This window comes from Pteropus medius, unplaced genomic scaffold (assembly GCF_902729225.1).
Source record: "Pteropus medius unplaced genomic scaffold, Ma_sr-lr_union100, whole genome shotgun sequence".
Classification (NCBI taxonomy): domain Eukaryota; kingdom Metazoa; phylum Chordata; class Mammalia; order Chiroptera; family Pteropodidae; genus Pteropus; species Pteropus medius.
The window spans coordinates 4,648,706-4,672,238 of NW_024345861.1; the positions used below are offsets into that span (position 1 = coordinate 4,648,706).

Here is a 23,533-nt window from a genome sequence, read left to right on the forward strand (position 1 = left end):
TCAGCCACAATCTTCACTAGTTTTCACAGCCAGAAGTTGTTGGGACTTTTCTTCCTGGCACTGGAATCCTGGGATAAGAAGCCTTGTGTGGGGCTGGGACCATCACTCCTGAAGGAGGACTTCTTCAGCCAAGACATCTCTCCTGATCCTTAACTGCCACATGCAGGTATAGGTCTAGCCCATTTCGAGTCACCACACTCCTATTAATCTCAAGTGGCTTCTTCTGTATGTCCTTAGTTGTAGAACTTCTGTTCAGCTAGACTTCAAATGATTCTCAATTATGTTTTTTCTGTAGTTTAGTTGTAATTTTGATGTGTTTGTGAGAGGAGGCAAGCACAGTGCTCACCTACTCCGACATCTTGACTGGGCTCATTATTTATTTATTTTTTTTTGGTAGAATGAATACACTTTGAGAACACAATACTGTTTAAAGGATTGATATAATTTGATTTTTCGGGCTAAACAAGAGGAAAGGTAAGAAGAAATTTGATTTCTATGACTATGTTTAATAGTCAAGTTCATTCATTCACAGATAGACCATTACAACACTGGGGCTGCAGTACAGAAAAGGGTCTTGCTCACATTGGGTATGAGCTCTAGTGGGGAAGTGAAGGTGAATGAACTAGCAAATATATAACAGGTTAGATGAAGTAAATGTTGTGAAAAAAAATGGAGCTGGGTAAGGACATAGAAGTAACAGCTAGAGGGGTAGATGCTATTTACTTAGAGTCAACAATGAAGGTTACCCTAATAAGGTGACATTTGAGCTAGGAACTGAAAAAGTTTTGAGGGAGCAAGTAATGTAACAATTCGCAGGAAAACCTTTCCAGACAGGGAGACATCAAATGCAAACTCTCTGAGACAAGAGCACATTTGTCTTTCATTCATGCTTTCATTTAGTCATTCATACAACCTCTCTTTCATTCACTTTTTGTCTTACAAATAATAAGTTAAAGCCAATTATGAACTTCTAGGAAACATCTTGTTGTTAAACTTGTACTTTATTTTAAGTTATAAAATGCATATTTGTTGACCAGCTAATATGTTATAAGCATGCATAAGAGGAAATAGAGATGAGTCAGGCAAGATTCTTACTCTCAAAAGATTATAATCCAGTCTAAGAAATAGGCATAAACAAAAAAATGTAATACCCTATGAGGCTAGAAGATATTGAGTATTAGGAAAATATCCAAGATGCTTTGTGTATTAAATAAAATAGTATGGGCTTTGGAGAGAGAAATCCTTATTTAGTCACTTTTAAATAACTACCAAGGTATTTAAAAGTTACCTTATTCTTTGAGCCATAGCGCATGGGCAAGCGATACCTACTTTGTAGAAGTTTAGTGAAGAATAGATGAGATTACATATGCAAAGTATATAGCAAATAGTAGGCATTCAATCAGTGTAACTTCTTTTCCTCCTCTTACAATATGGCTAATTAGTTGAACACATTCTATGAACAGTACATGTACATAATCCTAACACTTGGCATGTTTTATTGTGATTAACTGATTACAGGCCTATGCCTCATACTAAACCAAGCTTTTCTTGAAGATAAGCAACATGTGTTAATAATCATTGTTTTTTGTGGGCTCAGCCTAACATCTAGCACATACTTGGGTAGTCAATAAGTGTTTATAAAATGATAGCTCAGAACAGGAGTGGTCAAGTTAAGATCATTATCTGCCATAGATAATTACACTGAAGTACAGAAAGTTTATTTATTCTTGATTATACAGCAGTGGTCAGAAGTCAGGTTTTCTCTATCATCTGTAAAGTTGTCTGGACCTTTTAGAAAATTATTTAAAATTCTTCTAAATATGATATATTGCATATGATATGATATGAATATGATATATACCCTATGCTGGGAACCAAACAGGGTCCTTATATCCATTTCTTTTACAATGCATTGAAATAATTACGAAGTGGTAAATCCTTTATTCTTAATGGCAATGAAAACATAATTCAATCCCATGGATGATGCAGAAGATCATATTGTCTTCTAATTTCAACTTTTCTTAAGTAGACTTAAATATTTCATTTTTTTTTTTTATTTTTATTCTTTCTTAGTCTCAGGCATGGAAACCAAGCAGCTTTGAATTATACATGCACATAGTAGGTGCCCAATATTATTTATTTTAAGTATTTGTTGAATACATAAATGAATGATAAGTGAACTCTTACAATACTCTTTAAGATGCTGATCTTTACATTTAGCAAGATGCTAACAACCTCAGCCTTTTTATTCACTCATTTTACTGCAACTAGGCTACTTTCATCCCTACATCTCTCAATCCCTTGACATCCTCACTCCTTTGACCTGCTGTGGTATCTACCACAACTGAGTCAATCAAAATTCTTGGTGGCACAGCATCACGTGAGAGGGTATTAAAATGCTGATGACATGGACTAACATCTAGGCCATCTGATATCAGTGGGCCCTTGCTGGTGACCTTGTTATTCATGCCTTGCATTTTTCTTGGCATTGTTGCTCCATAGTTTTTTAAAGTTTCTTTGTCTTCTCCAAGTGACTGTCTTATTTTCTTCTAGTATTAACATCAGCATTTACTACTTCACTAGAAGTCTGGATGACAGTGATGTTCATCCCAGCACAAGTCAGATCAGATTTATCGCAGATTGCTTTCACCAATTTGCTTATTTATGAGTCTTTGTCCATCCTTGATCCTCCTTGGGCTGTCCTTGCGTTGTGCCTCTTCAGTCTTCTATTAACTGCTTCCAGAACTTGCCATGTCCTTGATTCTGCTTGTGCATACTGTTCCAGTTATTATTGCATATCAAATTACCCCTGAAATTAGAGGATTTAAACAACTGTTTTATCATATCACACAATTTTGTCATATATTAAGTCAGAACATGGCTGGTTGGTGTCAACTGGGCTGCTTGGTAGCATTTAGCTGGAGGTTTGTCTGAAGAATCCAAGCCAGCTTCACTCACATGCCTGGAACCTTGGTGAGGATGGCTGGAAGTCTGAAACTTAGCTGGATTCCTCTTCATCTCCAACTAATATCAGAGCCTCTTCATGTGACCTCTCCAGAAGCATAATTGGACTTCTTATTCAACACCTCAGGGTTCCTGAATACCATGTTCTCTTAAAGGCTAGGCCTGGAAATAACATAGTACCCCTTCTGACATACTCTAGAAATTAAAACAGTCACAGGGAAGCCTCAATCCAAGAAAGGAGAAAATAGACTCTACCTCTTGATGAGTGTTGTGTCACAGAATTTATTGCAGTTTTAATTCATTACACATACCTATATTAGAATGGGATATTTATTTTCCATAGATTCATTGCAGCTAAGCTTGGCCTAAATTACCTTTGCTACTCCCATACTGGCACTGACATAGTAAAATGACCACACTCTGATCTGTGGCCTGGGTTATAACCTTTTGTTGCAAAAAAAATCTTTTGTTTTTATTATTATTAATAGATTTCATTATTTTAAGAGCAGTTTTAAGATCAAATAAAAAGTGAGAGGTAGTTACAGAAATGTCCCATTTATCTCCTGCCCATAAATATGCATAGCTTTCTCCACCAGAGTGGTACATTTGTTACAATCAATGAACCTACATTGACACATCATTATCACTCAAAGTCCATTGTTTACATTAGGGTTCACTCTTGGTGTACATTTTATGGTTTAGAAAAGTGTATAATGATATTATTTACAATTACAGTATCATATAGAATAGTTTTACTTCCCTAAAAGTCCTCTGTGCTCTGCATTCTTCTACTTTTGTATGGTAGACATAGAGATGCATCATCTGGATCCCTCTTTAAGGAAGGACCTGCTACCCAGTTTGGGAAAATGCAGAGAGTAGCTTTCAGCTGTCAGTGTCTTTCTAGGCTGCCTTAACTATAGAGAGTATGCTCTCGCCGGAGATTATGCTTTTCGTGGAGCAGCCCACATCTATTTACTAAATAACAAAGGTGTATAAAGGCTCAGGTACTTTGGTCCAGCCATTTCTACCTGATGCAAGACAACTCTGACTAGCAACACTCACTCTAGAGCTCTTCCTGGGTTGATGGAGGTCTGCATTACAGTTTCACTTCTCCCTCTGCCAAACATAGCTTCTCCTTTCCTTTAACAGGTGTTGATCCCCAGTAAATATCTTACAAACCAAACTGTCTCAGCATCTGCTTTCAGAGAACTCCTGGCCTGTGACATACCTCATGTATGTACCATATATACCATACACACATACGCATGCAGCACACACACACACACACACACACACACACACACCGTATGCTACTATAATACATTATATATGTATATATACATACAGATAAAATATATATACATGTATATAATAAATATATATTTATATATGATGCATATATATATATATATATATATATATATATATATGTATACACACATACATACCCATCCTGGTGTCAGAAAAGATGATTCTGTTCTTATCCAAGGCTAGCCATAACAATTTGACATTGGTTGTTTTTTTATGCCCTCATTTCTCCCTAGTTTGTTGGTGAAAGTGCCATAGCTTTTGTGGGAGAGTGAAGAAGAGCTTCTCCTTAATCCATACATGTTTTTCTAATGAGGACCATGGACCCTAATACTCTGTTTTCTCCCTTTCCTCTGCACAAAGCTCAGACTGGATTAATTAGAGTCTTTATAGCATTTAACTGGAAACAAGGAGAAAACATTTTTGTGATGGAAAAGTAAGAAAAATATGTACTAGGAGTAGCCCATGGAATGGGACTAGCCTATGCTTATCTTCATGAGAAAGAGTATGGAAGATACGTAGAGCACAGCAGAGACAAGACAGTGATCCTGGAAGTGTCAAATCTCTGGGTAGAGCCATCTTCAGTTACACTCCTCCTCTTGCTGGTTGTGTGAATCCACATATTCTTGTTTTGGCCTAAGTTCATTGAGAAGGTATATTGTCACTTGCAGCCAAGAGTCCTGGTGAATAGATACCTCTAGTTTTGCTCTCTAATCTATGTTTTTCTGTCCCTTACAAGACATTTATCTTTCAATTATCCTATGTTTTTAGTGTCTTTACTCTGTCCTTCTCTACTGGCTGCTTTCTCTTTGCATAGACCATAAATCTCACTAGTGATTGAGAGAAGACTGCCCATTGAATCCTCAGTCACTTCAGCTATATTTCTACTCTCATCTTTTGCCACATGAATAAATTTCTTTTGATAGTGGGCTATATACACCCTTACATGCTTACTTCATTCTTTTAACCTCCTACAATCTGTCTTCTGTCCTCATCTGTCTACAGAAACAGCAATTTTGAAATCAATTATCTAGTAATGGCCACAACAAAATAAACTTTCCTAAGTTTCATTATCTTGGATCTATTTCTGTCATATGACACTATTAATCACTGACAATTTCCTCTACCTTCTGGCAAAATATGGTCTTGAACTTCTTTTCTTAGAGAACTTATACTTCACTGGCATTCCTGAAGAGTGAGATTCTAGTGGAGTTATGAGGAAGAAGAGTCAGAGCATAACAGAGGAGGATGCTCACCTCTACTTCAGAGTCAGGAGGAGCAGCTTTAGAGATAATTTGGAGAGCAGTGGATGGAAATTGCTAGAACTAGGTTCAATGACTTTGTTTTTAGTGAAGAAAAAGTCAAGATCATCTGCCAAAAGTAGGAAAAAACAGGTGGTAATGTCAGCCTTGAAGAAAGTTGGTAAATGTTAAAATATTGTAAAGAATAAATTAGCAAATCCAAAAGAAATGAATAATATGGATTTAAATCAGCAGCAAGGGTCCAGATAAAAGAGTTAGCTTGGATTCAATCAGCACAATTTCATAGCTTTTGTTAAAAATTCAAATTTATGAGAAATAAGTTAAGTGGCAATTGAAAGCTTAGAGGCACCATACAAATGGCTGACCAGGGCCCAGACTTGGTGAAGGCTCTAGACCTCCAGACCATGGAAATATTAAATTAGCAAAATTGAGGGAGTAGAAGAAGCGATGACAAGGAGATTAAGCAGAGAGAACTTACAGGAGTAAGCTCCAATGGATGACATAATTTATGGTGTGGCCATTTCCTGCATTAGTGGTTCTCAAACTTTTGTGCATCAGAATTACTTAAATGGCTTGTTAAAGCACAGATTGTTGGCCCCACTCCCTAAAGATTCTGATTCAATGGGTCTAAGATAAGGCCAGATAATTTGTATTTCTAACAAATTTCAGGGTCCAGATAAATAGCATGCTGATGCTAATGGTCCAAAGACCAGGCTTTGAGAACCACTGCCTTATTGTGAGAAAAAGAAAAAAGATGAAGGCCATTGATGTTGAGGAGGTTGAGATCCTGAGAGGTCAAGGTCATCAATCATCAGTAAAAGCTTAGTGTGCTGATGAAGTTTCAGGTGAACAGGTGCTCAAGGCATTAAGAATCAGAAGACTATATCAAGGAGTGAGGGAAGAGAGTTGTGAAGAAGGGCTCTTGTTCAAAGGCTGCATGACAATGCTCTGCAAGGGAGGTTGAGAGAAAGTGTGACTTATGAATTAGAGTCAGGAAAGAAGAAACAGCTTCTTTGGGAAAGAGGTTTGAGAGCTATTTATAATGAAGGGAATGCCATATTTCCATTAGACAGTGTAACAGAAAGAATGTTAGTGTAAGGATTTGCAGCTGTGTAGGAGTTTTCTCATTAAAAAGAGAACAAAAACCCATAAGATACAAAATAAGAGACTAGTTGAGAAGGTTGTATCGAATATGATGGGGGAATGAAAACTGGTTTTGATGGGGCTGACTGAATGGAAAAATAGGGGAAGAAGACAGGTGGGTGGTGTCTGTGCTTAGACTGGAAGTATGGATACCAGAGCAGAAGTTAGACTGAGTATGTGGCCAGGGTAAGGTTGTAGACCTGTGTTATTGATCAGAGAAGGAGACTGGTAACTAGGCATTCTACCTTCATTGTGGGAATTTGAACTACCCCCTCTGTTGTATTATGTGAATACCTGTCTATATATGTTTTTGCTTTGATAATGCCTTCTATGCTCCTGATGATAATAGTGTGATTGGGTGGAAGGTAGGCAAAGGTTATTGTGAGTGGGGATAGGAGGCCAGGCTGAAATGCCTGTATGGATTATTATTAGTTTTTTTATTTTTTGTTTGTTTGTTTGTTTTGTTTGTTTGTTTGTTTGTTTTACCCTAAAAGCTTTGTAGTGTGGTGGAAACAGATAAATATTTATTGAAATAATTGATCCATACAATGGATCTTCTTTACTGTCATCATTGTTATATAGTATGTCTTGTGTCTGATTGCATATGGCATTGCATTAAAAATTGTAACAGAATGTTAGACTCATTTTAGAAGTTTAATGGGACAAACAAACTTTTTGAAGCAAACACAGCATTAGTCACTCTGCTAAAATGGGAAATAAGACTGAGTTAAGAATCAATATTCTTGTTTCTACTCCCACAAAATCCTTTTGTGACTTCAATAGTGTTTGGTTCTATGGTTTCTAAAGACCCTTGCAATTAGAGACAATCATGTATAGTGGAAAGAAAGTGAGTGGTTTTAAAATTGGATAGATTGTGATCCTTGTCATAGCTGAGCCCCTTAGACATTGGAGATTTTACCCAACTCATCTGGTCCTCAGTGTCTTCATCCATAGTGAAAAAACAAAAAAAGGTAATTGATTTATATGGTTGTTACAGAGATTAAATGAGATAACATCTATAAAGTTCTTATGCACATTCCTAGGACATACTAAGTACTCAATAATAGAAAAAGTTTTTAATTCCTCCCAAGTCTCCACTTTTACCTATATCATTTTGTACATTTTTAGGGATCAGAGAACTATTTCGCTGTGGGGAGTGTAAGGTGTAGATGAGTAAAATACTTCTTGAAGCACCCATATTACAAAACATTACTTCTTACTGCTGTGGGAGTAACTTTCTTGTTTGGCAGGCAAGTTTCTTCCATATCATTAGCTCATAAAGTACATGCTCATAAAGCAGGGTTTGAATGCAGTGCATACTCATAAAGCAGGGCTTGAATGTCCTAGAAAGGAAAAGCTTCTCAGAACAAACAGGGATTACATTTCCCTGTACCTACAGGTGAGTTTGAAACCAAGGGTGCATTGTGCTTGGACACTTGTTCTCAATCTGAAAGTTCTTGGTAGCTCTTACAGCACTTGCCTATCTTAATCTGTCACTGGACAGGACATACACTGGAAATGTATAGTTTATTTTCCTAGTGCTTCATTATTTTGCATTTCCCTGATGGTGTCAATTAGTAAAAAAGTGGAAGGCCTATATTTCCAATTTTCTCCACTCCATGGTGAGCACAGATTGGCGATAAGTTTCTCTGACAAGGTAAATACTTAAAACTTTGTTTTAAAACAGTTTGAAGAAACCCCTATTTATAACAAACTCTGTTTATACTTTGAATCTCCCCCGCCAAAAAACTTGCTTAAAAGTCACCTAAGTGAACTGAGAAGGATAGATAAGGAAGTAATGTTTTCTATATATTTCTTATTTATTTTGGGACTTTGGGAGGGAGATAATAAGAATTATTCCTTATGGGGTAAAAACTAGGGTATACTAAGATTTTTGCACTTTGGATTGCTGTGATGAAATTTAGACTCCAGAAAAAAAATCTATGCACTTCAGTTGAGAATAAAATAAGAAAGGAGTGAGCTGAAATCCTCTTTCACTTAATATGTAAACGCCAGGGCCGTCAGTGCATGATTCACTTAGTACTTTCTTGTTTTGTTTCTGTCATAGAAGGTTTCTCTTTAGATACCTTGAGTTAGATTCTGCAAGTCAGGAAAATAAATTTATAGAGTATAAGCATGAGAGAGCCATCTTGATGCTATTCTTCCTCATAGTTGTATATCTGTGTTCATTTCTTAAAGAATATGACATTATTCTGGGGATTATTTTATTTATCTTTTAAGGGAAGATGAGGATGGTTAGAAGATTTGGGAGGGGTAGACAAAAATCTAAACAAAGTGGGCTTCACTGTGGGAGGGGTTACATTGTCCCCATCCCTTCCCTAAAATTGTCTTTTTCCATGGTTCATTTCCCCAGTGGGTAAGTCGGTTTTGTTTTGTCTGTAATACCCAGTGTGATGCCCCATATTTTTCCCTCAAGGGAGAAGTTTAGAGGAAGAACAATGACAACACCCTTACTTGTGCATAGGGTTAGGAACCTGGGGAATCTGAGGAGTTAGGAGGCTCTAGGTAAAACAGGAACAGAGGCTGAATAAGCAGCCACATCTTGGACTATCTGCATTCACGCTTCATCAAAGCGCTGCCCTTGACCTTGCTACTTGGCTTCCTGGTTATTTTATAGGGTTCCAGCATACACTGGTCCCCATGGACAGAGGCAAAGCTTGCATTTACATGGTGAGTCTTGTCTTCTTCCTGCAGACTCTGTTCCCAGAACAGGTAGGCCTTGCTCAGGAGTACTAAAGCAAATCAGTATTTTCACTCCCAGGTCTCAAGGAAGCCTGCAGCCAAACTTGTCATTCTAGCTGTACCAGATCAATCCTTCAGAGGAAGCAGTGTTCAACATGCCGGCAGTCTGCTATTGTCCTAGTATTCATCACTTCACAAAGAACAGCTAATATTTCTTCCTCTATTACTATTCCAAAGGGGGAAAGGGAGGAAGGAGTAGGTCATGAATATTTAATATGGGAAAAGTAGGAGAACATTATTTGTATAAACTCTTAATAGTAGTGCTAGGCCCTCCTTAGATGGAGATAGATGCTACATTGCCAGCCTAGCACCAGACATTTGCATACTTTCATCTTTAATCATCTCTTCTGGGTTTTCTTTAACTGAGGATATACGAAAATTCCTGTCTCATCATCAAACAGCATCTTTCATTTAAAAAGCTGTTAATAAGGGTTAAATCTTCAGGCTGAGCTGGCCCTTCAGTTGTTACTTGCAAAGGGGGAAAATAATCAATGGAGCAGAAAGCCAGAGGGGCGTCCATTTTGAAAAGCCATAATGAATTATGTTTCCTTAGTAAAGCTGGCAAGTTCCAGTTCTGCTCCCACAGCCTCCCTTTCACATATCCAAGCCCCCCGCGACACATCAAATTTAATGAGACTGCACAGATTTCAAGTAAGGAAGAGGAGCACTGCTACTGGGACACTTTATTAAGGAGGATCAGAGAAAACTCGCTGGCTTTTAAAAGGAGTCTTAAAAGCAAAGAATCTTCTTGGGGAAGTGGAAGGAGTTACCTGATTTCAGTGTTTCATGTCCTCTCTGGAGCACTTAAACACCCTAATTTAATGTGAGGTTTTAGGTGTCAGCTTTGGCAAACAGGTCCCCAAATCTCAAGACCATTGAAGACCAAGAAGATTGTGGTAAGTAATTAGAGACCTTTTGATTTAAGCATCACCATCTTCCATCTACCTCACCCCCAGGCTATTAGAAGTAAATGGAGAGAGAAGCTCTGTAACTGTCTTCCATTGATGAATCATTGTTGTACCATATTTTTCAGATTTATAATTAAATCACTTATTTGGCCAACATAACTGCACTTATGCAGACAATGGACAAAAAATTGTGAAATCTAGAAATCTGGTGTATGTATTGGCTATAGATTTAAGACAGAGCATTAACTGAGCATCAAAAGACTTTTGTTCAGGTATTAGTTTTGTTGCTAATTAATAAATCTTCTGTAATAAAATACTATAACTTGAATCTTCAATTTACTTGTTTATAAAACGAGAGAGTGAGGATAATATATAATTCTCCATTGAGATTTGGAGCTCTAAGTCAGTCTTGGCAAACAGAAGAGATGATGGTACTAAACCAAGAAAAGTTGTCAGAGCTAGATACAGCTCTAGGGAAAAGCAACATATCTCTGGTGAGTCTTTTCTAAATTCTCCCAGAAAAACTATTCTGGCATCCAGAGCTCCAGGTATTGCATTCCAGAACTGCTTTTTCCTCCTCTAATCTCTGTTGACAAAAAGATTTTTTATACCCTGTGTATGAATAATGATAATAAAATGATAACTGATATTTACAACACTATTATTGCATGCCAGGCACTGGGCTGAGTAATTTGTAAGCATTATTTTGAGAAGCACGATAGATAAGAACGCAGACTGAAGCATGCCTTTCTCGGTTCTAATCGCCACTTTGCTGCTTTCTAGCTGTGTGACCTTGGGCAAATTAATTAATTAACAGTGCCTGGCACAGAATAAGTGCCATCGAAATGCTAATGTTATGATTTCATTTAAATCTCAAAATATTTCTATAAGGGAACTGTGATTATCCCTACTTTACAGAGAGTAACCCACAGCTCAACAGCTTCCTGGGATCGCCTAGTTGTGAGAGGCACAGCTAGGAATCAGGCAGAGCTTGAGCTTGTAACCAGTGTTCCCACGCTCCAGTATGGTCTTGTAAAAAGTTTTCTTCATGCTTTAGTACAAGTAAAATCAACCAGCAATTCTGGAGCAAGAACTTATATGTTCCTCTCTACTTGTCTATCTCAGAGCTTGTGGGTTCTCTTTGCTCAACTTTTCCAGACTTTCCTTTGATATAATTTTCAGTGGGTTTGAATCATAGTTCCTGTTTTAATTTATTTTCTTATTTGTGTAGCCTTCTCTTCAAGGTCAGTGCATCTTTTCCTTGAGATTCTATTTTGAGATCTGCTCAAAATGTCTCCCTCTGTGCCATTGATTGGATGAGGGGAAAGCAAGTCAGAAATAAGGATGGGGAAGGCACAAGACTCCAAACTGGGATTAGAAGGGAACTGACCATTGAGTAAGTCTGGCTCACTTTGTACCTCAAATATCAGCTTTCTGGAGCACAGAGGCCCAGAGGAAATAACCCTTGAAAGGAAACATGGCAAAGAGATTCCATGTGGACATAAGAAAAAAACATTGGAGTATGAGTAGGTGAAGTCAGAGAATGTAGGACCATGACCTTATTAGCCTTTTTTACTGTACTGAGAGAGAGCAGTAAAATTATAGTCTGAACTCTTTAAGGGCAACATTTTGTTTATTTTCTTCCCTGTTGAAATTATATGGGTTATTAAAATCGAAGAGCCCAGAAAGCTATGCCAAGGTGATGAAATAAGCTGCTTGATCCATCTGCCACCCTGGCTCCATACTTTGGGTCATAGTCTGATTTCATCTCTTAGTAGATAGATAAGAGACAGATAGCTTATGCTTTTTAATTTATTTTTAATTAATTTATTTAAAATCATGTTTCTTTTGTGGTCAATGTCTTTTTATGGTGCATCCTGTTTTTCCTACCAGCTCATCCTACCATCTTAGTCTTGAAACTTCCCATGTTTTAGGACTACCTTGTATCTTTTTCTGTTTCTTCTGACTCTTGCTCCAACAAAATGCACTATATGTATTGACTATTTGCTTAGAAGAGCTTTTCCTGGAATAACTGAGTGTTTCCAGAGAAGGCTTTTCTCTTTTCTCTGCTCTTTCTGGTTGTCAGTATCTAACCATGGCATTCAGTAGACTCTGATAATAGATGAAACCAGTTATTAATTTGGAGTAAGACTAAATTAATTAGCCACTGTGGTTTGCAGCAAGTGCTTTCACCTGAGACCGAAGAACAATGTACGGGGCTTCTTTGGAGCCTGAGCTAGAAATGAAGCCTATGACAGAAATCTGAGACATAGTTCAGGAATCCACTATTAGCTTCCAGTAAACTGGCACAACACAGGGACCACAATAGTAAGATCTCCACTCAACTCTGAAGTTCTGAAGATTCGCTTGACTCTGTGTTTTCTTTGATCATATCGTTCTGACCAATGAAGTGGGGGATGGAAAGAGAAATTTCAGATACAGATAGACTGAACGCCAGTGATATCTGTGTTTCTAGGCGTAAAAAGCTATTTAACATGGAATCAGTGTGCTGGTTTCTGGAATAAAGTAAACATCCAGGGTTTGCTTGACTTGATGTCTCCCTCAGATATACTACACCAACCAAGTTTCTTATTTCTCACATAGAGTCCAGAGGTTCATAATTTGAGTCATGAGAAAGGCAATAGTTGTAGCTTACAGAGGATGGTGAATGTCTGTATGTACACTTTCATATCTTTGGGTTTGTAATCCCCAATTGCAGCACAACAAAGTTCTCTATTAGCTTCTTGCAGAATCACCACCATTCAGGGAGGGGACTGTGGGCCTCTAAAAAGAGAAAATTTGGAAGGAATCACAATATAACCTGCCTTGATGTCTCTTGTTCTTTGGTTTAAAATTTTCTTCTTGGGAAGTGGACATACACTAATATTAATATGGTATCCCTTGTGTATAGAGCTGGTAATATATGCTATGTTGAAGACAGAAGGTAAGAAAGAAAATGTTCTTCTTCTTACAAGATAATTGAAGACACAGGTGAATAGCCATAGACATTAGACAAGTGACATAACCTATTTGGGCCTCAGTTTCCATATATGTAAAATTAATTAGTATAATACTCACTTCATAGGATTATTTAGAAGACTAAATAAGATAGTGTGTATAAAGCCCTTAGAACATAACATGATACATAAAAAGTGCTTAATAAGTACAATAATAATAACTATTGATAGTATGCATAAAGAATGGAATGTAACAAACTAGTTGTAGATAGACTCCATGAAAGAGCTTCTTACTGAAAAGACATGAAAATCTAGAAAGATTGACTTGAGGTTTAAGAGGTAAACTCAGGCTTCATAATGACAAAAACAGAAATAAACAACCTTCCCCCAAGAAAACTATTAGATCAATTCTGTGATTTCACAACTTGTCAGATTTGTGAAAGATAATTATATGTGTAAAATCACACTTGCTGGTTCATTTACAATAATTGATCCACATCCACTGTCTTCAGTGAGACACTACCTCTGTGTGCATGCAAATGTGGTGCGTATGTATGTGTTTACTGCTGCTCTGCTCTTTACTAAGATTATGAACTTTGGCATGTCCACTGGACTTTCTAGGGGAAAGAAACCTAGGATGGTTAAAAAGTGGAGGCAAAGCTAGGAAAAGTATCTAAACTTAAAAAAAAATAACACCTGCCCTAGCTGTCAGTAAACTTAGGGACTTGGCCATGGTAAACACTGGCCAGGAGGTCTCCAGAAGTACATTTATAAGGGTGCAAAAGAACAACCCAATATTAAAGACAAAAATGAGATAATAAACCCATTTTGCTACTCAAGGGCAACATCTGAAGACTGTTCAGTGTCAAAACCTGGGACAAGCCGGGGGATAAAGATTAGTTTGTAGCTTTCCGAAGCTACTTCAACAAATATAGCAAAAAGGAGTTGGAGAGCTGTAGAAAAAGAGAATTCTGTTCTCTGGGCAAAGTGGCTAAGCCATCATCCATACTGTCTCCTCACATTGAACCACCTTCTTTGGAAATATGTCCCTAGGCAGAGTTTCCAAGTACTCCTCCATTGTTTTCCTTGTTCCCTACCAAAAATGTAAAAGAAAGCAAGAAAGCAAAAATAATGGGAGAGAGAAGGAGGAAGAAAGGAAGAAAAGAAGGAAAGAAAGAAGGAAGGAAGGAAAAAGAAGGAAGGAAGGAAGGAAGGAAGGAAAAGGAAGGAAGGAAGGAAGGAAGGAAGGAAGGAAGGAACAGGAAGGAAGAAGGAAGGAAGAAGAAGGAAGGGAGGAAGGAAGGAAGGAAGGAAAAAAGGAAGAAAGAAGGAAGGAAATAAAAAGGAAGGATCTCTTTTTAGGAAGTAAGGTATTTGAGTGACTTATAAAGCTTAAGTCGGAGAAGGGCAAGTTGAGGGTTAAAAATCTGAAAAAAGAGAATGCAAAACATCAAGACTCCATAGTGCCAAGAGATTAGGTCTATTGAAAAGCCAAAGACATTTGGCTGAGCATGTAGTGAGAGAAGTGACATTGAATTCAGGCATTTCAACTCTGTGACTTTGAGTAAACTTTAAAAAACGAACAGGCTGAACTCCTAGCTGTGGTGCAGAGCAGGGTTGTGTGTCTGACAATCCTCAAAGCCTGCCCTACCTCCTCCTCTCCTGAGTCCCCTGTAACTCCCCCTTCCCACCAGGGCAATGAAGGAATGTAGGTGTAATCCACCCAGACTGGGGCTCTACCAGGGATAACAGAATTCACAGCCTGAGCTAGTGACTCAGAAAGACAAAGCATTTGCAAGGCGGGGAAAATATTAACCACTTTATTTCTGGGCTTTGTACCTGACTCCTAATTTTCAAAATGCTTTATTGTTTTCCCTTGGGTTTTCAAATTCTTTTTTACATTATCCATTTTCTTCTTTTAGTTGGCTTTGTTTTGTGTCTCTCTGCTGTGAGGAAGACAGGTGGGCAACAGAGAAAGTTCTGAGAGGGGAGAAGATCAAGGAAGCTTGAAGGAACAATTCAACAATCTGAACTTCAGTTGCATAAAAATAATTCCAGATTTGAAAAGGATTTTGGTGAGATTTGTTTATCTATCTATCTATCTATCTATCTATCTATCTATCTATTTATCTATTTATTTATTTGAGGGGGAGGGGCGTGAGCTGTGATTCTGCCAAACAGGATATTTTGTGTCTCTCTTTCGTGATGCTTAGGTTTGTAAGTGCCCCTGAGCTCAACTACTTCTGAAGAGTTAAATCTGCGAGAAAACACTGTTTGGAAGAAGGTGTTTCACAAAAGGACAGTGAACAGGCTGCCTGGTATTTATATAATCTGGCAAAAGGGAGATTGTGTCACAAGACAGAAGCCAGTGCTCTGGAAATAAATAAAAAAAGGAGAATGAGAAAAAGGCAGGAAGGAAGAGAAGAAAAAAAGGGGTGAAAAGAAGAGAGAGAGGGAGGAAAGGAGAGATAAAGGGAGGGAGAAAGGAAGGACGGAAGGGAGGAAGGAAGAAAGAAAGGAAGGGAGGAAGAAAAAACAGAGAAAAGAAAGAAGGACAAATGAATCATAACTTGTCAACAAGTTTCCTTCTCCAGGAGGATAAGGAAATGGAGGAGGGGGAAGTAGAAAGAAGAAATATAAGTGCATATTTCAAAATTTCCCACCACTGTCTGTTAGAATCATTACACTCTGAACAAACAACCTAGCATACACATGAACTTAACCTTCAAAAAAAGCAGGTTGAAAGTTTATAGCATCTAAAATATTTTAAACAACAACAACAAACTTCCCTTGATTATGCTGTGAGATTTCTCTGGGCATGTAAGCTTCAAAGTAACAAGAAGTCAATAATGAAAATGTATGTCAATAAGAACACATGAAAGCAACAGCTTCTGATTTAAATGAAAATGGAAAACAAGGTGAATCACTGTTTGCTCCATTACTTACTTCCAATTCAGTCATTATCTTGAACCATCCCATTCTACCTCATAAAAGCTTGAAACTCAACTTTCCAGTCTATTTTCATGAGGAAAAGTCCTTTAAAACCCTTTCTTCTTCCTACAGGGTCTTGAACTTTGAATTTAAAATATGTGTGATTGACATTAGGAAAATATTCTAAGGCATGCTTTATGTATTCACACACATGCCTTCAGATGCATTTGTGCCTTCAGGTAATTTCCTCTTCAAACTCAGGCACCCACACATGTGTACACTAGGCAAGCACAAATGAGCACATGTGATGAAATGTCTAGAGCCACCCAGGAAAAATGCTTTTACGGTATTTCCAACTGTTCTTCATTTCAGCGTGAAAAAAATAGAAGAGAAAAAGAAATGAAAGAAAAATCTGCCATTCACTGAGTGAGTACCTCTTACTTGTGATGCACTGGGCAAAGCACACCTTAATATTCCACACTGCAATTCATTTAGTTTAATAGCTGCATTTTTAATACATTTTAACATATTGTACATCCAAAACAATGTCTTCTGGTAAACTATCTTAGAGAAGAAAGAAGCCATTTCTATCTGAAAAGCTAGCTGTGAGAAGTTAGAAGGCACACAGCTGCTGACAGCTGGAGGACTGGTATTGTAAGGAGATCCTTGGAGAAGTGCACTTGAGCTTGCAGTCTCTGAGACCACATGTGGAAGACTTGTCAGCATGGATAGTTGCTTCTGCATTTGCTTGTCCAGGGCTTCCACTGCCTTTCTCTTTTATCTCATGAAAACAAACTAGTCAATAGGACTTATAGAACAAAATTACCTGATATCCAGAGCAAATTTTCTTGAGCCTTCATTCTACCTTTTGATAGATTTCCTTATGAAATATTGTGATTTTATCCTCATGCCTTGGTTACCTCTGACTTGTAGATTTTCTCTCAGGCCCTTGAAGACACTTTGTATGAACTCCAACAGAAATGGGGTAAAACCCTTAAAGACAAAGAAGGTTCTGAAAAAAAAGTTTGGGAGAGGTAAAGGGAACACAATCCCAATAGCCGGTGAAATATTTGCCCCAGGGTATCTATTCTGTTTCTCCTCATTAAGTGTTATCTCACAAAAAAGAGTAGCTTGAGCTCTGGAAACATTTCCCAGTGATTTGATCTCATGAGAATTTCCTCAGCATAAACATAAAAAATAATACAGCTAGAGAAAGCTAATAACACTTCCCAGTATGAACTGTCCCCATGCTTTGCTTTTGGATTGTGTCATTGCGACTTAGCATTGGCTAATAAAAAATGCTTTTAAAAACATATTCTGAGCAAGGAGAATAAAAGGGCGTGGGTCAGAATCTGACCAGAAGAACAGCTCCTCATTTGACTGTGTGGCTGGCCTATGTCTTGAGTCTATAGGCCCACCCTTGTTACATATGTACTCAGAAAAGCCAAAGTTCCTGCCACACTCATTTTTCAAAGGTAGCAGTCCTAGAGGAGCAATATCAAATGTCAACTATGTGAAGAGAATTTTAAACTATAGATAGGCAGTATGTTTAGAGGTTAGGGGCCAAAGAGATCAGCAATAGGTCAGGAAGTAGACTGTGAGATTGTCAAAATAAAAAAAATGTTCAGGACATAAGTGGAGAACCTGGCAAGAGTGAGAGACAGTTTGTATTTACTAGGTATTGACCAACAGAAGTGTGCTGAGTCTAACTCAACTTTTTACCTTTTACACCAAGGGAAGTGATCTACTGCCTGGAAAATGGGGAATACTACTGCTTTTTCTCTGCTTTGTAGTTTACAAGTCTCATTGCAAAAATCATCTCATTTGTGCCCTCAACAACCTAGTAAGGTAAGCAGAACAGGTTACCACCTGTTTATACTCAATAGGTATTGAAGCTCAGACTAAGGGGAAGAGATTTAGCCACAGTTACTAATGGCAGAGATGGTCTCAGGGCTAGTGATGCCCAGTTCAGTGCTCTATCTGCTATAAAATATGACTCAATAACATTTTCTAGAAAGAATTGAAACACAAGATAAAAGACTGAATAAGGGCAGCTTCTGGAATTTCATACCAGGAGTTGGTAAACTTTTCTAGCAGTGCTACTATTGACTGAAAAATCTCTATCTGTTTTATGTCCCTTGGTAGTTTCTTCAAACTAGAACATCACCAGAAATAATTTATTTAGTCCACTCTGATCCTGTGATCATCTTTGAGCTCAGAAGGTGTCCCATGATTGGCAGTTGTATATGGAGACAGAGAAAGGCATTTCTTCCAAGGAGGAACTATGGGTCTTTCTCGCTACTCTCTGAGGGTTAGTGGAAAGTACCAATGAGACCACATCAAAGAAAGTTCTTTTTAAAGCATAAAACACTGTACGTATTCATCCGTTAAATGGAAAAAAAAATATTTTAAGTGCCCATGTTGTACTAGGTGCCATGCTAGGTGCTGTGAAACAAAGATAAACAAAATATATCCAAATAGAGAAATTTTTAAAATGTGGCAAAAGTAAGCAATTTATTGTTTGAGTATTTTGTCCTACACATTGCATAAAGCTTTGGACACAGATTGTCTTTTTATTCTTCACCACACCGTGCCAAGAAAGCAATTATTAGTGTCCCAAATTAAGATGAGGCATGAGGTTAAATAACCTGCCCAAGTGAGGGAAAGTCTGAATTTGAAGCCTGGGATTTTGGCTCCAGGCTAGTGCTGTTGCCTCCTGAGATGAGCTATAATAGAATTAGAGATGCCAGCTATGACAAAAGGGCAATGATGAGGGAGCTGGAACTGGTTTCATAGAGAAGGAGGTATTTGAAGATAGATGAGGAATTTACTAGGAGGCAATGTGATGGTAAGAAGTTCACTCCACGCTGAGAGAAGAACCTGTAAAATAGCATAAAATAATTGTGAGTTTGTGAACCAAGGAGAAGCAACAGGCAACAAGGAGTTGCTTCTTCTACCTCTTCATTTTCTTGGTTTATTTCTTATGATTTAATTTCAATGCATAGAACATTGCTTCAAATTTCAGTGTTTGTCTTTTCATTGAGTAATAATTCCATTCAAGGAAAAATTATTCTAGGTGGTAAGGAGGGTCACTATGTGTTTATTTAAGATGTGGGCAAACTCTTAATCAAAACTTCTACAGTCATCTAAGCTGGCATTTCTCCCAATGTGCTTTGTTAAAACTTTTGCCTAAAAATGCTGATGAATTATTAGTTGTTCTCATTTTCATTTTGGGAGATAAGGCTTATGCTTGTTCTTTTCAGGCTCTGGAAACCGAGTCCCAGAAGTTTGGTGGTTTGGACAGAATTGCTGAAGAAATTAACAGAAAAGGATGGAACTAAAATTCAGGTTTTATAACTTTCCCTCTAGTGATTTTTATGAGATATTGACTACAAATCTGTATCTTGCTTTAACTTATTGGGAAAATCTCTTTGCAGAATATAGGATTTCAGCCGGAAATATGATTGGCAGAATAGTTCCGTTTATAGAACCTATTTATATAACCAGAATCTCCCTCTCTGGAGACCTATAAAGAAAGTTATCTTTTGGATATGACTTAAAAGAAGGCCTACCTATCCTGAAGCAAGGACATGTCTAAAATGTTCTTGATAATGACTTATGATACTGAGATTTTTAAAAATGGTTTCTTGTCTTCATAATGAAAAAGAAAAAGAAGAGAACATAACACTAAGCCATTCTTATTATCTCTATTTACCCAGGCAAAGCATTGACCTTCAACTGTTCCTCATTTCTTTCTATTGCCTCCACCAGTTGCATGTTCTTAATGTTGTTACATAAATGAGTCTAATTAAGAACATAAGTCTCAGATGGCAGAAAATCACTTAGCTTCTCTCTATGACATGGAGTTTAAAGGAAATAGAATTAAAATTCAGAGTAGTATCACAGTATCTGTTTCTTTCTCTCATTCTCTCTCTCCTCCCACTCTCTTCCCACCCCCACTTCTCTAACATAATGATTCTCTTGACTTATATTCCTCATCAGCATCTTGCCTGTTGGATTTTCATCCCAATGCATTCTTCTTTCCTAGTTTTTTTTTTCCTATGCCTTACACATAATGTGAAACAGATATCTTCTAAAAGTTGCTTCCACTTTGTGTAGTAAATCATTTCCAGAGGTAAACTCTTCTCTTTTATTCTGCAGGAATTTTTTCCCTCAGGTCTCATGTTGGTCCATCTGTTCATCTTAACTGACAGTTTGTCAAGAGCAGATCTATTCAGACCAACTGTAAGCTAACACATAGGGAACATATACTCACCTCTCTTACTATCTAAGCTAAAGGATGGGGAGCTTTGTTCAGTTTTCAGCAGGATGAACATACTAGTCTCTCCATAAACACAAAAATTTGTGGCACACACTATTGATATCATTCTTTTCTAGGGGTATATACAGCTAAAAGAGATTTTTTAAAAAGTTAGTTCCTGTCTCTATCTCTAGGAGAATTATGTATTAGGAAAATCATTTTAAAAAATTGAAACAGTGCAAAATAAGTGATTAGATTTTAAAACAGAGGTACAGGCCTAAGAGGTTATACATATTTAGGGAACGTTTGCCCTGATCAAGAGAGCTCATTAAAAAAAATAAGTTAGATTTTAAAAGATGGGTGACATTTTGATAATTAAAGAGGAAAATGAAAAACAATAATGTGAAAACTACTATTTTCTAGGCTGTGTTCTAAGTGATATACATATATGTAGTTGACCATTCAACAGCATGGGAGTTAGGGGAACCTACTGCTAGGCTGAACCCAACATTTGCATATAACTTATGTCAGCCCTCTGCAAAAGTAGATTCCTAACTGCCAGTTGACCCTTGAACAATGCTGATTTGAACTGACCTAGTCAGCTGAAAAAAGTCCATGTGTTAGTGGACTGGCACACACACACACACACACACACACACACACACATACACTATACACACACACATATATACCATATAGATACCTACAATGTCCTACTATTAATATAATCTGTATAGAATTTTATGATGTAGTAGTATTAATATATTAATTTTGTAGGTGAGTAAATTGAACAACAGAGAAGTTAAATAGCACGAATAGGAATTAGCAGAGTCAGAATTTGAACCTAGACAGACTAGCTGTAGGGCATATTCTCTTAATCATTGTGCCATAGGATTACTACAGAGAGATAGCATGGATGAAATAGAAAAAGCTAGTTGCAAGAGGCCTGTGAAAGAAAGAATCAACCATGGCTGAGTGAAGTATGGGATATTAATATTCTTTATTTCTTGAAACAAATGAATCATTTCAAAGATTAAATAAAACCTCTGTCATTTACTTATTTTTTTAAAAGTAATATCTGGTGATCTTCACGAGTTCAGCCTCAGGATCCACAACAATGAGTTAACTTTTTCCCTTGGTCTAAGTTTTATTTTTTCTCCAGTAAAAATAATATTTAATATAGAACTTTGACCATATCATTTATCATCTATTTGAAATCTTTTTCATCACTGTATATTTTATCGGTAAATATTTAATCCTTGGCACCAAATGCCATCTTGTTTATTAACTTTAGAGTTCATATTTTATAGTAAACCAAATTCTAAAATATCCTATGAAAGAAGGATATTTCATCTACATAATCCACTGAGAAATTATACCAAAAGTAACTCCAAATACTACCATTTGATCACTCCTTTAATTATTGGAAAGCTTGATCGCTATAAAAACAAACTTTTCTTAACAACACTATCTATATTGTATTACACTGTTGTGGAATCCCAAACTTTCATCACAAACAATTGTCTTATGCCTGAAAACATGACTAGAATAAATGGCCTGGCTAGAGGCTTCACACCTTTGCAATGGGTGGCCCATCTTCCTAATGATTCTGTTTGTCTTTGAGGCTCTGGTTTCAGGAACTTAAAATCACCAGCTTGAGAAAAGATAAATCTTTTTCAGTTTGATTCAGAAAATCTAAACCTGATAACATTTATGCCAGTAGTTTCTGGAGTTACTCAGCTGTCTTTCTAGAATGGAACTTTTGGGCTCTTACAATTTCCCTCCTAGGCTGTTGGAGCTGTGCTCTACAGCCTGATTCCAAACCATCCCTCTCGGTTTCCTTTCTTCTTTGCCCTGCATACCTTATGTTTTAAAATACACTCTATATTTTCCTATATTCTGTTTATAACATTCACCCCTGAGAAACTGCCATTCCTTCTCAACTTTCCCCTAGTTATTGAAATCATAAATGACCATTATTTTATTCAAAGTGTAGTATAGAGAGCTCATTTATCTTTCATGAAACCTTTCCTGATTTTTAGAAATTAAATACATAATTTCTTTTACATATATTAATTGTTATTATACTATCACTTTTTTTTCCTTTTGCCATTTCGATTCTTCTTGTTTCCTTGTAAACTGTTTGGAGAAAGATCAAAGTTTTAAAGATACCCCAATTCTAATAAGATTAAAGTGAAGCAAAGAGAATGAGAAATAACTATAGACATTTATAATTTGGTTTGAATATCATTTTATATTTAGTAAACGTTTGAAAAAAGTATTTGCCAAGAGTGATATATTTGTGTGTCTAGTAATGCATGTGATAATATACTGTATGGTATAAATAATTTTATAATAATAAATAATATAAATAATAAAGAATATTATTAATATTATTGTGTATAGTAAGAGCTCTTTTAACATACCTCTACTTAATTGACTTGCTGGGTTATTCCTCCTGAAAGATATTATGACTGATGCTCATTGAAAAGTGAGTACTCGTAACTACTAGGCTTTTTCTTAGTAAGTCTATGCAATTCTGCTCAGAAAAATTATGAGTTCATTAAGAATTGTCTAAGTTTATTCTTAAACCTGTTTATTCCAGTTACACTTCAATTATAAATATACAATTTAATTTGATACTGTATAAAGCAATGGATTATGAATGTGGAAAACAAAGTTGAAATACTTCCAAAAGACTCAATAAAGAAAGGTTATTTTAAAAGATTATTTTTTAAAGGTTATTTTAACAGATTAACTAAGAAATCTAAAAACATAGAATTCTGCACTTATCTTATTTTATAAACAACTTTGTTTTGGCTTCACTTTAAAAAAAACAAAAACTGGAGATTGTAGATGATGCTTTAAAAATTCTTCATTCAACAACAGCAGGTTACACATGAACACTCTTCTTAAACTCACACAGAACACTCACCAAGATAGACCTCATTCTGAGCCATAAAATGTACCTTACCAAATTTAAAAGAAAAGAAATTATACAATGTCTGCTCTAGGATCACAAGGAATTTAAACTAG

At 36.8% G+C, this 23,533-nt stretch overlaps 1 long non-coding RNA gene across 4 annotated transcripts; it reads left to right on the plus strand.

Annotated features, from left to right (window-relative positions):
• LOC120612228 (uncharacterized) lies at window positions 1-23,225 on the plus strand. Of its 4 annotated transcripts, XR_005655402.1 has the most exons (6): window positions 1-166; window positions 15,263-15,380; window positions 15,519-15,623; window positions 16,609-16,662; window positions 17,972-18,084; window positions 19,500-23,225. It is a non-coding gene; the product is annotated as an uncharacterized LOC120612228 (long non-coding RNA). The 4 variants fall into 4 exon arrangements; XR_005655403.1 differs by lacking the exon at window positions 15,519-15,623 and having other exon boundaries at window positions 2-166; XR_005655401.1 differs by lacking the exon at window positions 1-166 and having other exon boundaries at window positions 14,595-15,380.
• The last annotated feature ends 308 nt before the right edge of the window (window positions 23,226-23,533 follow it).